Source organism: Nomia melanderi, chromosome 1 (genome assembly GCF_051020985.1).
Source record: "Nomia melanderi isolate GNS246 chromosome 1, iyNomMela1, whole genome shotgun sequence".
In the NCBI taxonomy this organism is placed as follows: Eukaryota; Metazoa; Arthropoda; class Insecta; order Hymenoptera; family Halictidae; genus Nomia; species Nomia melanderi.
Genome location: NC_134999.1, coordinates 35,636,674 through 35,652,536, shown reverse-complemented (window position 1 = coordinate 35,652,536; position 15,863 = coordinate 35,636,674).

Sequence of the window (15,863 nt, the reverse complement as noted above, 5' to 3'; positions counted from 1 at the left end):
ACGCGACGGTTATTAACGGCCGCGTGTCGCGGACTTGGTCAAAGGATCCGCGTATCGATCCTGCGCCGGCAAAAATTCGGAAACTTATCAATCCGATGGCCGCTCTGTCTTTCCGTTTCAAAGAATTATCTCCAGTCATATTTTCAAAAATTCATTCTTTCGGAACGTTCGATGACGACCGGCCTTATCGCGACGTGTCGCGGCTCCGACGAAAATCCAAACGCGTCCACCGTGTTTCGGCTATCGTCGTGCAATGGAGGCGCACCGAGTGCCGTCGAAAATTCGGTGGTAGGCGCAAGAGTCCTAGCCGCGGCCACTCGACGCGGCCAGGGTAACACATTGCATTGCAATGTGCACCCGCTGTTCCTAGCCGGCTATGGTGTGCGTATACAGGATCATGCAAATGTGACGCGTATGCGATACTCGTGTGGCCCATGACGTCTAGTGTCCTGCCAATGACGTTTACTGCAACCACGCCCTGTCCGTGCTCGTTCGACGTCCATCCTGGACAGGCACCGGCCTCCTTAATTACCAAGGATTTCACTAACGATCAGGCAAATTACATCTTTCCACCTGGGAGCCGCCGTCGAGCGTCGGCAGTCAGATTTTTCGCGGCTTCCCGACGCTGACGGGCAACCGGTTACAGCCGTCCGCGACATTTCATTTCCGCCCTGCCCAGAATTCTGTTAATTACCGCGAATTACGCGACTCGCGTTCAACGGCCGATCAATTTCTTTCGCTAAGGTAAATAGGTCATTGTTGGCTCGCCGAATTCCATAATGTCGTACGAGCGGGGAATTTCGGGCACGATTTAGCAATAGCTGGTCAGCCGCGGTAACCAACGTATGCTGGCCCGGAAACGTGTTATAGTTATGCGCGCCGAGCCAACGGATTTTTCATCGTAACAACGACGGGAACGCGGTTGCGTTGATCGAACACGCCGCGCTGAAATTACACGTTTCCGATAACCACCGAAAAGCCTGGGCTTCCTGTTTTTATCCGCTCCCGAATAGTTTAATAAGTTCTCGCCGATATTAGAGTGCGTTCTCGCCGGGAAACATTTTGCAATCTCCGCGTCCTATTATACGATAATCTAGAACCTCGGAATACCGTTGAATTATATCGTAAATATACCGACACCGTGAACTCTCGTTTCATCGGTTCAAAGATCCTCGACGAAGACGAACCAGAATCGAACGAAAACTGAACCGACGAAAATCAATCTACGCGAGCGCATCGATCGTTCGTTCTTCAGGAGACAAATAGAGGGGCGACGTCGAAAGGGAAAATGATTTGTTCGCCGCGGCATCGCGCGCGCGAATAAAAATGAGCAAATTGTTTTTATCCGCCGGATAGCCGACGTGTTTCAGCAACGAATCCGGACCCACCGACCGACATCGAGAAGTCGAACACGACAATGATATTCGATGGGAGTTTCGAGCACGACATCGAAATATCTGGTAGGCCACAGTGGCCAGAGTATGTACCTACTCGGGTACGGAAATGTCCGGCGAGATAGCCACTCGTAACGAACAATGGCCGCTTCTGGTTTCGCCAAAGTCGAGCGTCCCTCCCGTGTATACAGGAATCGCTTCTCTTTCTCTCGCCCCCGCCCCCGCCCGCTCGTCCCTTTCCCATTCCTATTGCTCCGCTACCGAACCCGCCATAATACACGCTGGTATCGCTACTTCTGCCAAGTGAGCGACTTCCGTCTTCCTTTTCGCCGTGCACGACAATGGGGCACAAATTTAAGAGTGTCTGCGAGAAAGCCGCGTACAACCGACTTCGAAAAGCTCTCGTCGAGATTCGGGAACGCGGACCGGGGACGCGTTTTCGTGAATAGACACGCTCCCCGTTCGCCGACGATCCTCCGTCGACGTTCGTTCAGTTTCCGGCGGGCGTGCTCGGCGCTGAAATTTCCCAGGACGAGTCCTCTCGCTCGGGTTCCGCGGCGAACGTCGCGCGGAGGACACTCTAATTGTTACGCGGACTTTCTGGGTGTACCGAGAAACACTGCAGACGCGTGTAGCTATCAGCGCTTCGATCGGTTTGATATACGCTCGATGTCCGATGGGACGGCCTGTAGTCCGGTTTTATGAGAACTTATGTGCGAGATCGCGAGAACGTATTGCGCTGATCCGCGCCATATTTCGCAATCGAGGGCCTGACCGATAATCTGAAGCAATGGATCTTCGGGTTTCGAGTGTAAAATTGAGTCAGATCTCCGAGTGTTTCCCAAAAATGCATCGAGAACCTAGCGAAAGCAGCTAGAGACTACTACGTGGAGCAAGAAACGAGGCAGTGGGAGGGGAGACGATGTGTCAGACTCAAACGGTTGCGGAAAAACGATTGATTATGATTTATGGGGAGAAATGTTCGCGTCGGTGAGTCCGGCGTGTCTCGCGATTCGGAAAATTTCATTTGCCGGGGAAAATCTGAGCGCGACCGCAGTCGGTGGCTCTCAGTCGGTTGCGGGCTGAATTCTCCGCGGTCCGATTTCCGATCTTTCCGACGGAATTCCTCCCGCGAAACAATTACTCCCGTGGAACGGAAGAAGACGGCCCCGATCGGTCCTTAATGAATCGTCGACTTGGACTGCGATCAGGTCGCCGAATTCATAGAGGACGGATGGTAATTGCCTACGTCAACTGACATATTTATCGGTCTCGAGGGGTGTGCCCTGTTCCAGCGAAAGCAAGGGGTGAAGCTCAGCTATTAAATTAGAAACGCCGATCTAATTAACCGCTCCTTGAGAAATGATGGAGCAACACCTTCCCTTGGAACCTGTCTAAATATGAGCCGCACAGATCGCGAAGCGAATTCAATGTTTGCTTAGTGTATCTATACGTGTATTAACGAATCGATACGAGAAACGAATGGAATGTTTGTAAAATTTCTGGCTCGAATAAAATGATTGTTACCTTTGAATTCGCCTGTCGCCTCTCTTTCACTACGAAAATACAGAACGATCCAGTTTCCCGACTTTCTTCCCTCTATTCAATCTACCGTCCGCGTGTCCAAAGAATCGTACGACGGAGTCGTCAATATTTCGCCGCCATTGGAGCGGCAGCCGGGTCGGTCTTATTCAATATTAAGGAACTGACCGCACCGAGAGCCGGACAATGCGTCTCACTATCGCAGCTGTCGACCTGGACGAGCACGGCAATTGATACCCCGAAGGACTCGCGAATAGTTCCCCTGGGACGCGAGATGCCTTTCCCTTCCTCTGGCTATCCTGTTGAATTAATTCCGTGAGCCTAAAGACGACCTACATTCCACGCGTGTTCCGTCCTGTGCTTTTAAAACGCTTCGCTGAAACGAATTTCTGCTTCCGTTCGATTCCTAATGAACGGAAAAAAGAATAAAGAAGCGAAGATAAGAAATTTAAAGTCTCTAATGTTCAGTAAATCGAGAATAGATTCAACGATCTGCTAATTCCATCGAACAGACGCACGAATCCCGGGCAAGGCATCGCCGAAGGGCGGTCACCGTGTGAATTTGCGGAATCGATCATTAAACGTCCAACCCGTTAAATTAACCGCCATCTACTCGGTCGCTAATAAAGTGGTCATCTCCTGCCCTACGTAGACCAGTTACACGTAACAACGCGCGTTAGTAGGTTAGTTAGGGGCAAGCGTGCGTTCACCTCGAGGGAAACCACCGTCTTAAAATTGTCTCGTGATTAACGCAAGCTATCCTATTAAGTGCCTCCTTCGAAGTGCGTTCCGGAGCAAGCCTGTAAAATCTCTGGAATCTTTGTCCGAGCGATTGTTCATTGGGACAGATGTTACGCGAGAAGCAGTTGCCGTTAACGGAAGCCTATAGAATCGTGTTTTAAAAGGCGCGCTCGACGTCCCCCTCGTAATAGCTTCGAGAATCCTTGAATTAATGTCCCGAGACGCGGCGACCGGGTCGAGATCGAAGTTTGCGAAGATACGAGGCGAGAGGACAGGTACGAAGAAGAGTCCAGAAGGAAAGTTTCGCAGGTCGGTCGGTCGGGGACGATTAAACGGCACCATAAGGTAACAGAGTGTTGCTCGTTACGCGGAGCTTGCCCTAAGTGATCTCGTATAACACGGGATTTTATGGAGAGTGCATTTCGGGGTCGCTTTGCATGCATTCCTGGGGAGGCTGAGTGCCCGTGCCATCGAAATGACGATTATCGTCCATCTTGCCGAGGTGTGGCCGTGCCGCGCGCCTCGCCTCGCCACGCCTCGTTGCTTGGCCCTGTACACATTTCTCTTCCGGTTCGCTCGAATTTCCGTCCAAGATTTAGAAGGGGCCCGGGACCGTTCTTCGTACGGCCGGGGTTCCATCAAACATTCATCGGAGCCACACGCGCGCGCGCCGTTACCCCGCGATTCATTATCAACCGGCGTCGCCGGCGCGTTCTATCAATATCTTATAATACCGGGGACACTTTATAATTTCGATCGGAATCACTGGAACCATCAACGGGCATGTCATTAATACACATTGGTCCTGAGACGATGCTCGCGGGCCTGATTGAGTCTGTAATATTAAACGCAATTCAACTTCCCAGACCGGTCGGTCGGTCGGTTCACGGCCGGCATATCGGAGCGAACGGCCCACCGAAGGCCACTGCGACGACAAACTTGAGCCATCTTAGAAATCTCGCCGCGGGAACGGTCCGCCTTACTGGCTGACCAGCTAATTAATCGCCGATGAATTTAACATGTCGATCTTCCCAAACTTCAACGATCGCCGTTCGCTTCGAAGGGAAAACGAGGCGAGCTGAATTTCACCGACCCGAGTTCCTCCTCCTCCGCTAATTTACTCGAATGGAGGTTTATTGCTGTCGCTTTATGCCGGCCGGAGATGTATCGTATTCCAGGATATCGGCCTCGAAATTTGTTTGGCTTGTTTTACGAGGGGACCGGGTTGCATCAGCTGTCTTATTGGATTCCGACACACGTGGCTGGAACGTACCGTGTGTTTTCCGTGTACACATCACTTTACGCGCGTGTACACGTGGGAAAACCTTTGATTTGCTACGGAAAGAGCCAGACGAACCGGGTGACTGCCATTTCGTCCGAAAAATTCGCGTCGTTCCATGGTCGCTACCTTCGCGTTCACCTGGTGACCATCTGTTACCCGTAACTCGAATAGAAAAGAGAAACATGATCGATCGCCGATAAGAATGACGAAGACCTCGATATCTCTTGCGTCTAAGGAGCACGCAGGGCTCGGCTCAACGCACGAACGTCTCCGGAATTCTAGAATCCAAGAGTTCCTCGTGTAAGTTCGTCGTCGATCCGATGGAAGGCCGTCCCGTATCTCTGCGACGGGAGAGACAATCGGGGAGGGATGTAAAGAGCAGTACGATGTAAAAGGAAGGCAAGGTAAGAAGACGCGGAGGCCGGGGGTGGAGGTGCGCAGGACGAATAGCAAGCAGTGTCTCGTGGGAGTGTGCACCAGGTGCCGGGTTAACCCCTGCGGCTTAGATGTCTTTAGGCGGCGCGTTACCCTGTCGTTTCGTAACCAGAAGGTGGTAACCAATCGGTTGGTAAGGTCTGCCAGAGGCCGGGGAAGAGGCAGACGAGGACGGGCCGACGGGAGAACAAGCTGGATGCCGTCTAGACGCGGGGGGGCGAGCGTTTTCTACGTGACCGGGAAAGTCATTCTTCTCCGGAGGTTCCGAGGAAGATGATCCTGCGGTTTCTGTCGGGACCGGCACGCTGTAAATTCCGATCCGACCGGGAAATAACGGAACGTTCGCGCGAACGACTTAACGCGCGGAGATATTTATCGGTGTATCGGACGACACGCTCGAGCGCGCGATAAAACGTCGACTGATGAATTCTTCAGCGAGCCGCCATACTCGCGGCCGTTCAGCCTTCGCGGCAAGCTCCCTCGCGGCTCCTAAAAAAACCCGAGGAGAACACTACGTTTCTCGACATTAAACGACCGGGCGCAACAAGGTAAACGGCAACTGGTTGCGGCGACGTGGACGGAATTCGGAGCTCTCCCCTAATCGTATATAATCGCTGTCGTTTACTTTATTCGTTGAAACGGTACCGCTCGCATTTTAATTCTCCAACGGTCGATTCCTCTCCGGTCCATTCCGGAGTTTCCATTCCCGACCAAGGGGTGTTTCTCTTCATCCCGGGAGCCTGGATTCGTAGAAACATGATTTCTGGATCAGAGATTCCGATGTTTAACGAGCACCTAACCCAAAAGCAACAATGGACGAGCTGTACGCCGAAGAGAAAACCTTTCTCCCACCGCGTACGCGATACTTTCAGTTTTTCCGAGCATCGAATAATACTCGTGGACCATTTCTCGGTGAGTGCACGCTTCGAGATCCGAAAGGCTCAAGGTTTCGGGGAAACGCGTGCCGCGGGAGAAGACGTCGATAGGGGGACAGGGTACGAAGGCGGACGGTCGGGGATGCATCCACGCCGGAGGAACACCACCCACGAGGAGGTAGGGCGACGCGGAGCGTGGGCGAGGCGGACGCGTCGGGCCGAAGGAGCAGGAAAGGCGCATGCATCGAGGCCGCACGGTAGGTAAGTAAAATAATAAAATACAAGCAACGGTCGGTTGTACCGCGTCGATACGACGGGACCAATGGGAATCTGGGAGAGCCCGTGACGTCGTTGGACGCACGCCCGTTGCTAGGAGGGTCGTAGGTGGAGCTTGCAAGAGCGACGCCCCAGGAGGACAGGTGGAAAACGCAGGTGAAACGCGAGATTCCTACGGGCCGACGCCGAATTCGTGACGCGTACACGATGCACCCTTTTCTACCCGCCGCCGCCGCCTCGTCGCCCGCCGTTCTCCCGCCGCTCGGAGCCAACCCCCTTCTCGCCCCTTTGTCGCGGTACCGCCGCCCCGTTTCGCTTCGAAGACTCGCGAGGCGCACGCAGAACCGGCCCACCCTGCCGAAAAATAGACGATATCAATCCGTAAATGCGCCCACTGTTCCCTGGAAATAATGATCGAATCCGAATCCCCGCGGCGCGAATTATCCGCCGCGATTCACGAACCCGGAGGCCCCGGGACGTGCACATCCTCGCCGGAATTTTCGGATCGCGGCTGCACAGTTTCGAAGAACTCGGCTACGCGAATGCCGAGTATTTCGATCGGCTTCCCGTGCCCGGTACATCCGCTCGGCAGAGCGAGATCTTTTTCACCGGATACCCGTTGTCTTTGTCCGTCGACGGGAAAAATCCTCGGTACCCGCCTTCGACGTGGGTTTTCATTTTTCCGGAGGATCTCGCTTCGTTCGCGTTCCCCTGGTTCTATGCGTCGCGAAGAATACGCGTTCTTTTAGTTGGAAACGTCGTGTATCTCTCGGAAGGAAGGTTCCTTTAAAGGCTGCTCGGAATTCCCGGAGTACAAGGTCCTCGGTTCAGCAGGGAGGACGTAATGTTCCCCCGCCAGGATGGTTTTAAAGGTCAAGCAACGTCTTCGAGACCTTTCCCTGTCCAATGGCAGCCGCGTCGAGTATTCCACGTACAGGTCGAGGATATGGAGGCACGTAGATACGTATTTCGACGGAGACGAAGAAATACCTTTTTGGTCCTCCCCGAATCCTTCCCGAGGTGGGGAGGGCCGAGAGAAAGATAGCGACGGGGAGGAGGAGGAGAAGGGAACTGGTGGAGGAACTTGGCCGTAGCTTGGAACCAGACAGGTTGATACCTGTGTGAAAGAATCCACGCGCGAATGTGTACGTCGGGGACACACACACGTCCCTCACAGGGGATCCACGTATGGGCGTACCTCGGAAGACGTCTGCAACTTTCATGCCGCGAGACGCCTGGAAGATGGCCGCCGGGTAACAGCCAGCCGCGAATAAACTGGTAAATGCTTTCGTTCGCCGCTCGAACGTACAAGGAGAAGCCCGGAGAAATCCATTTTCGATTTGTTCCCGAGTGCTCTTCCCCGAGCCCGGCGAAATTTCGTTCCCGGACCGCAATGGCGGCCCGACTGATCCGATCCACCACCCAGCTGCAGCTCCTTTTCCCGGGGAAACGGTGCCCCGCACGGAGCCTCTCGAATTTCCAGCCGACCAGAATTTTCTGTACATTTTGCCGAATACGTCTCGGAGTTAAATTATTTTCCGCCACCGTCGGATCGTGTTTTATTCAAATTTTCCCGACCGCGTATCCGAGGGAGCCGGCTCCTTCGACGAGTTCGTAGCTTTTCCTAAATTATCCGACCGGGGATATTTAATACAGTAATTAATTGTTTGTCGGAGGGGACGACGCGACGCGCGAACTGCGTTCACGAATTGTATTAAGATCGCCGCGATACCGGGAAGATCAATAAAGCACGTACACGCATTCTTTCGGGATTAAAAGTCACGATCGCGTCTATCGAAAATTGAATCTTTTAGTAGGGCTCGTCGCGGAGATTGTCCTTCGGAGAGCGATTTTCGGGGGACGCGCTTGCCTTATATGAGAGCATGTACAACTATGGAACTTGTTAAGAGGCTAACATCGCGTGCTCGTAACGAATAAACTAAATTCGTGTGTTCTAATGATTAGAAGCGATTCTATCTATAATACACACGGTCGCCTTTCGATTTGCACTGCTACGGTGGGTGCTGCGATAAAATTAGGTCGAAGGGGAATGTAGAAGGCAACGGAAAACAATCGTACGATATTGACAACGGGTTAACTCGTTTTCTCCGGTTAGAAGGTCAATAAATCAATGGAACGCGTAGAGAAAGACACGTTTTCCGTCTTGGGTAGTCGCGAGCAAGGAGAGGTACCTGCGCAGGGCATGTTTTGTTATTTATTTTCTCTAATAAATTCGAGAAGTTGGACACTTTAATCCGCGGGAAGTTCGAAGTGCCTGTCAGTTAGGCTCGCGTACTTATTACTACTTAAGCGTTTTAATGGACAAGTTATTATTCTGATATATTGGCTTTTAAGCCTCGCAGCATCTCCGCGGCCGAGAGCCCGTGATCCCCCGTGCACCGCGAGAAAATTATTCGTCAACCATCTTCGGCTCCCGCTAATTGATCAACGGGATAACTCCATGTTAATACCGGGCGCCATTACAGCCACTATAACAATACTTTTGCCAAACGCATCGGGAGAGAATCCTATTTTAACCTCCCAGTGTTCGCCGTTCCCTTAAAAGATCTCTAAGCTGACATGTTTATCACGTTTCCGGAGAAACGAGTTCAATTCTTTAAAGGAAAACGGCGGAGCAACGATTATAAATAAGCAACCTACATTGTTCTCCATTCCCTATTCACCTGAAATCTACGATCGCTGTACCGGATTGAATATTTTAAATTCACTGACTCCTATTTCAATCAAGTGTCCTTAAATCCTTAATGGCGCTCGAAGAGACGTTCTCCAATGAATCCCATCGCGCGAAATCTCCGAGAAGCATCAACATCCGGCGGTGAACAATGGTCGCCAACAGAGGCAGAAGACTCGCGTCACAGGGAAAAATACAAAGTTCAGGATCGCGCGTCGCTTACCCGTCGCCTCTTATCGTCCTGCCAGAAGGAGGAGCGCGGATCATACGCGGTCTCTCTTTCAAACGGCTGAAAAATGGGCTTTGTGCGGGACTCGCAAATGGCGACGGAGCAGGCGAGCGAAAAAAAGGAATAATTTCAAACGGAGCCCGCATGCGACACACGCGAGTATCCTTCAGCCGGCGCGCACACGCGTAAAACGCGCGCGTTCCTCGGCGACGATGTTACAGCGGTTCTGTCCCTCTTCCCAGGGTTCGCCGCAAAGTACCGCTCCGCGTTAAATCGCCGGCACGCGCGTAATCGCGAGCCAGGGGGCTCGAGGGGTCGGGGAGGGGCTCGCCGGCGTGAGTTTTAACTCGAGTTTTAACGTGGTCCCCGCGACAAACGCCCCCGTCTGAGAGCGGATGATGGTTAGCGGACGAAGACGCGAAGAATACACGCGAATTGCTCTGTTTCCTCTTCAAAGAGTCGCCGGTTAACGCTTCAACCGGGATCCGAGTAATCGGATCTTGAATGGCGACGCTCGTCGAGCGGAATTTTCTCGAAACCGGTGCTCATCGAGTGAATGAACGTCGCGCGAGTAATAAAAATAAGAATACTCTGTTCTACAATGAATCAGAGTAGTATGTCGATGGGTAAAGAGTTGAAAGGCTTGTCAGCTGATATTCGTACATTCGCAGGGTACTTTCTACATCGAGGACGTTCCATGGCGGAAGGCGCGTTACAGCGGATGCCCACAGTCCTCGGGGTGGCAGCCGCGCGAGGGATTTTCATTTTAATTACTGTGCGGTGGATACGGTCGCGATTAAATCAATAGCGGTGTTTGAATGCGATATCGATCATACGGGTGTTGGGAAAATAACGAAGTTATTTCCGCGACGCGGCCGCCGTATTGTTTCGGGAAACTCGTTTGCTCTGGTCTAACGTGCGACGAAACGCGCGCGTTACTGTTTGCGGCGTGGCACTTTGATCAAAGGCCGTCGTTTCGAATCCCCGTGCGAGCCGGTCGCAAATACCGGCTGATTTCGGAATTCTTTGGGAACGCCCGAGGATTTTTATAGCTCCCGTTACGAGGAAACTCGAAACGATCGTTCCAATAAATACGTCTGACGCGACGGTTCGAGCGCTGACGCGGCCGCGATAGATATTGTCGCGATAACCGAAGTCGAAGCCGGAGCAGCGCGAGATAGCGCGAGCGAGAGGGCACGGCTATTCAAATTCCAAAGCGAAAAATGTCCTCGCGCGGCCCGCCGTCGTGGAACTCGTCTTTTCCGTAATGCCTGGTCTGATATGCATCTACGTGCCTGCCAAGGGCAGAGCCTCCCCGGCTTATTAATATTAAACAGCGCCACTTTCCCGAACACGGCTGTGCTATTGTCGATCGAGCCACGCCGCGTTCAACGCGGGTCCAGGGGACTTAACTTACCCGGTACACACGGGAGGACACTTTTAAATAGCGGAACAAGCAATCCGCGAGTGAAGGGATTGTTCCCCGATCCCGATGGATACTTCATCCCCTCCGCGGCGGCCCTGCCATCATCGCCGCGCGTAGACACCGGGGGAGACGACGCCGTTCCCCCCGGCCGCGCACGAAATTTTTATCGGGAGAAGACGCGGTGATCGTCATCAAAGAGCCACCGAGCGAACGCGGAGCAAGTGTCCCTTTACCAGACGGTTCTCCAGCTATAAAAGGTTCGCCATCGTCGAACGCGTTTCCCGGGGACGTCTACTCCGCTCTGGAAACAATCATTTGGTTTCTCGATTACGGCGAACGGGGGAGCGACCGCTTTGTCGGCGATGAATCGACGAGCGGCGGTTAAAAATATTAGGCTGATGCGCGCGTCGCGATGCGTTCTTCCTTTGAAGTCGCTTACCACCGGAGACTCCGGGGGACTTCGCTCTTTCTGCGCGAAGGGAATCTATCGCGCGCTCGCTTCCTACCCCCGATTAACCCAGGAATCGAGTCCCGCCATTATCATCCAGCTTAATACCCGGGTACTCGCTCCGTTCGTGAAACATTAATCGACGAGTGCATTAAGGAAGGCCTTCCCTTTTTTTTCTAGCGACGAGCAACAGCGGCGGTGGCAGCGGCAACCGATCGCGGTAATTGTCGGCGAACTTATTGGCACAATTTCTTTTATCTTTCCGATCCCAGGTGCATCCCTTAACCAGGGAAACTTCACCTCCGTGGAAAACGGGGGCGGGCGATCGAGTCGACGAGGATGCCGGTGGGCGGAGGGCGACGGAGGGCGGAAAAGAGAGCGAACGGTAGGAGGAACGTTTCGACGGAAAGAGAAAGGGTATACGGCTCGAGAACTCGTGGAAAGGAGAACCGAAGCGCGAACGCGAGCGAGAGAGAAGAAACAATGAACGAGGGAGTTATCTGTAATGGAATAAGTTGGCAACAATGGCGCATTGTTTGCCGGGACGTTCGCATCGTCCCTGTTGACGGACATTATCGCCGGACGTTGCGTTTCCGGCGCGCAGGAACCGTCCTCGTCCCGTCAGAAGACGTGTCAGCCGGCGTGATTCGCGGCGGAATGTATGCCACGCGAGCGAGCCTAGCTGGCAGAAAGCCATCCATTCAAATTCGCGGCTGCCTATCGAACTATCGCCGCGGCCCGCGAATAGAAACGCGGCCGCAATCGCCAACGGCGAACGCCGCCCGCCGCAACCGCATTTTCCTCGGCCGACACCGAACTGTCGCGTCGGTTCGACGTTTCTCGCCTTACAAGCGCTCCGATAATAAGCGCGTTCTACACGGTTGCCTGGTTACTCGCTAACGAACCTTGCCGCGGTCTCTCTCTCTCTCTCTCTCTTTCTCTTTATCGCGTCACCTATTCTACCTACGCTTTTACGACAGTGATGTATCAAGGAGAACGGAAGAACAATTGTGTTCCGATCAGAATATCATGATTTTGGACCTTGCGAATGTCCCGCGAAGCTCGTCGCGCGGTGACGATACGACTAATCGCTCGCGGGTAACAGAACAGGGAGCGGTTGTGTTTCGGAGGTTCATCCCTTAACGCGGTAATACCGCAAACAGACGGGCCGCGGATTAAGACGGCAACCCCTTCGTCTCGCGATCTTTACTTAGCAGACCGCCTTCGGTGTGCAAGCCGCCGCGCCGGCTGAAACCCCTTTAAAGACCGCTCGAGCCAATCGTGGGATTTGCTCGAGTCTTACCTATGTTTGCGTCGAGCTGCGGGCTACGCGAGAAGAAGTCACCGTTCCCGGGGACGCTTTCTTTTTTTTTTAATAATCCCAGCCGTATCTCCCCTCCCTTGATTACAGCGACGATCTTGTTAATTGTATCGAGCCGAAGGCAAATGGGCGCGAGCACGCGTCGCGAGCAATTATCTTGTCTCGGGAACATCGGAGACAGGGGAGCCACCCCGATAACGTGGACAAAGGCTGTAGGCGCACGAGTGTCACGGAAAAATTGTCCCCGGCCCGACGAAATTATCATAAAGACCCCGACAACAAATGCGTCCCCGGGCGAGCCGCTCCTCGACCCAAATTGCGAACGGCCAACCACGTATCTCGCTCGAGCCGTTCTCCATTTTGCCTTCGAATGGGCAGGAGGGGCGAGTGATGAAATTACGCTCGTGAAAGAATTCGCGGCCGGCGGTCGATGCGCAGCCGGATGCACGGCAGCAGCGATGCGCATTGCAGCAACATTGTGCCGGGCGTGAGGTGAACGGCGAAGAAGACGCGAGCCGGGCGAAAAGAAAGACATCCGGATGGAATATACCCGTCGGCGCGGGCTCGGCATTACAGCTTGTGTAGGTGCAAAGCGGATTATAAAGATGTTGAAAGTATTAAAATCACGATGCATTTCAGCTGGAAGCCGCGGCGTTCTCGAAAACATGACGAAGAGAGAGAAAGAGAAAACGAGAGAGAGAGAGAGAGAGAGAGAGGGAGAGAGGAGGACGGAAAAATGGCGTGGTCGGAAAAGGAGGAACGTGGAACACTGGAGTGGTATGAAGCGCGGAGGAAAGAGACGGAGACCAAAGGGACCGAAAAAAGATGGCGGGCGGGTGGGAAGGAGCACGAGAAACACCGGAGAGGAGAGGTGAAGGGTTGGGGTGGAGGAACAGAGAGGAACGAAGAGAGAAAGAGAGAACGCGGAGTGTATAAGTGCTCCGACTGCAGAGACGAGAGATGAAAGGCGCAGCGCGCTCGAGGACACAGATACATTTGTCAGGGAGGATACTAAAAAATAATGAAAAAAACGTAGGCAAAGGGACCAGCGGGGGGATGAGGTAGGGCGCAGCTACACAGTCCGCCGGAATTTTCCGTTCTCTGGAGAAATCTTTTCGTTTCGCGTGGCACGTCGGCCGGGGAAATTGGTACCGCGCGCGCGAGAAAGGTAATCACCGGCTATTGGTTATTAACAAGCAACTTTTTCCTCGTTAGCGGCTCCGGAAATGATGCAACGTGGCGTGGCGTGGCGTGGCGTGGCGTGGCGTGGCGTTGGCGTTGGCGTGGCGAAACGTTTCCCGCCGCCGTTGAATATTTTTCCCTCCTTTCCCGCGGGGTCGGGGAAACATTATTCACGCGAAAAGTAATCGTAGACCGCCGTCGCCGTTCGCTTCTACAACGTTTAGATACAATTTTCAGTCCATCCGACCGGGAGGAGAATTAAAGAACAGAGGATTATTCCTCGAGGGGTGCAAACGGAGGGGAGAGGAGGGGAAGCCGGAGGGTGGTTGCAGAAGAACGGGGTGGAATTAAGCATCTCGCCTGAAGAGACTTCAAGTCACTTCAGCGTCGCTCCCTTCCCTTCCACCGGTACGACAAGGATTAAAATCTGCCTGCTATAGCGTCCCACCGCCTAACCCACCCTTCCTTCGCCCGATATTAAACGGATGTTTCGATACCCTCCGCGTCGATCGGTCGCTACGCGGAGTCTTTTAAATTTTCGCGTCGCGCGCGGAACTCCGGCGAACGCCTCCCGGCGATTCGCGTCCGTTCTCGAGCGGTCGGCCGCGCGTCCGCGACTCTCCGCCCGATTCGTTCACGGCTCGATCCCATCGCTGCCGATTAGCGGACCGTTCGCAACAACCAGAAACAAAATGCGCACCGTGCCAAGTGGCATCGAATGAACGGCGCGATGTCACCGACAGGCTTGACAATCCAGGAAACGTCTATATCAGGATCGATCGGTGCGCCGCTGATTACATGCAATTCGCGCTTCACCGTCACAACGTCAAGATAGCGTGATCGCATTACAACAACCCTCGAGCGACGATGTTATCGTGCCGGGCGACAAGCGTGGTTAGCCCCGATTAGGCCAAGGCATCGACGACACGCGGATAAATCGAAGTGCTCGCGATGGATGTGTTGGTAAGTTGTCAAACCTGAAGGTGATCACTGCTAACGAAGCTATTGTTTTATCAATCAGGGGATAGATCTCCTTGAAATTTCAGTTGGTACTTCGAAGAAAAAAACGAGACGCCGGACGATCGACTTCGTTCCATACGCTACGACCTTTACGAAAATGACACGGGAACCAATGACGTCTGAAAATCCTTTCTTCTATCCCTTGTTCATAAAATACGAAGAAAACGGGGAATTCGGCGTGTTCCCCTCGGTGATCGCGTCACGGCGTACCCCCGTCGCAGATCGAGGAACCAATACCATTCGGGGTGGTCCCTGCATAAGGTCCTCGCGCACACAGAGAAGCGAAAGGTCAAAGTGCTGCGGGCGAGTTATGGGGACGTAGTTCCAGGCCTGGATGTGCCATGGGATCACCATAAGGTGGGATATTTCGTGCGGCTGTCTGTATCCGTGCCGTGAGCGGCGCGCAGGACGCGACACGTCCCGCGGGAGTTTCGGGATCACCCGTTACAACCGTGGATGCCGGTCGAATCGACGAACGACTGGAAAATAATTTGCAGTTTTCCCTCTCACGGGGAAAATCACCGACAGACGACGCGTGTAACTTCTTTCCGTTCCGGCGTGATCCCCGTGTTCCGTTGCGGCGATGCCGGGCACCGATAATTGGAACGAGATTAGCGTGCGTTCTTCGTCGATCGATTAAATCGCGACGCATTAATTACCCATTACCGCGGCCGCGCGGAGCGTATCGGTACCGGGCGGCCGCGCGTATTTCCCGAGCGAACGTCCGCGCGATCCTTCGTATCGGCGTTACCACGGACGCGATAAATTTCCCGGGGACGGAAAGACGAAATTGAAACTCGGGGGAAACGGAGATGACGCTCGAGGAAGAGAAGAAAGCTTTCGAGGACCGTCCCCGAGGAATCCAGCGAGATTTCAGCGTCCGACTGTCGTATATCTCCCACTGTTTCGAGCGCGCGCGCGCGCGCGTGCTTGTCCGGCCATGACGATTTCAACAGCCTACCATCGTTAATGTTGCAACGTTCTTCTTCGGGTAGTCGAC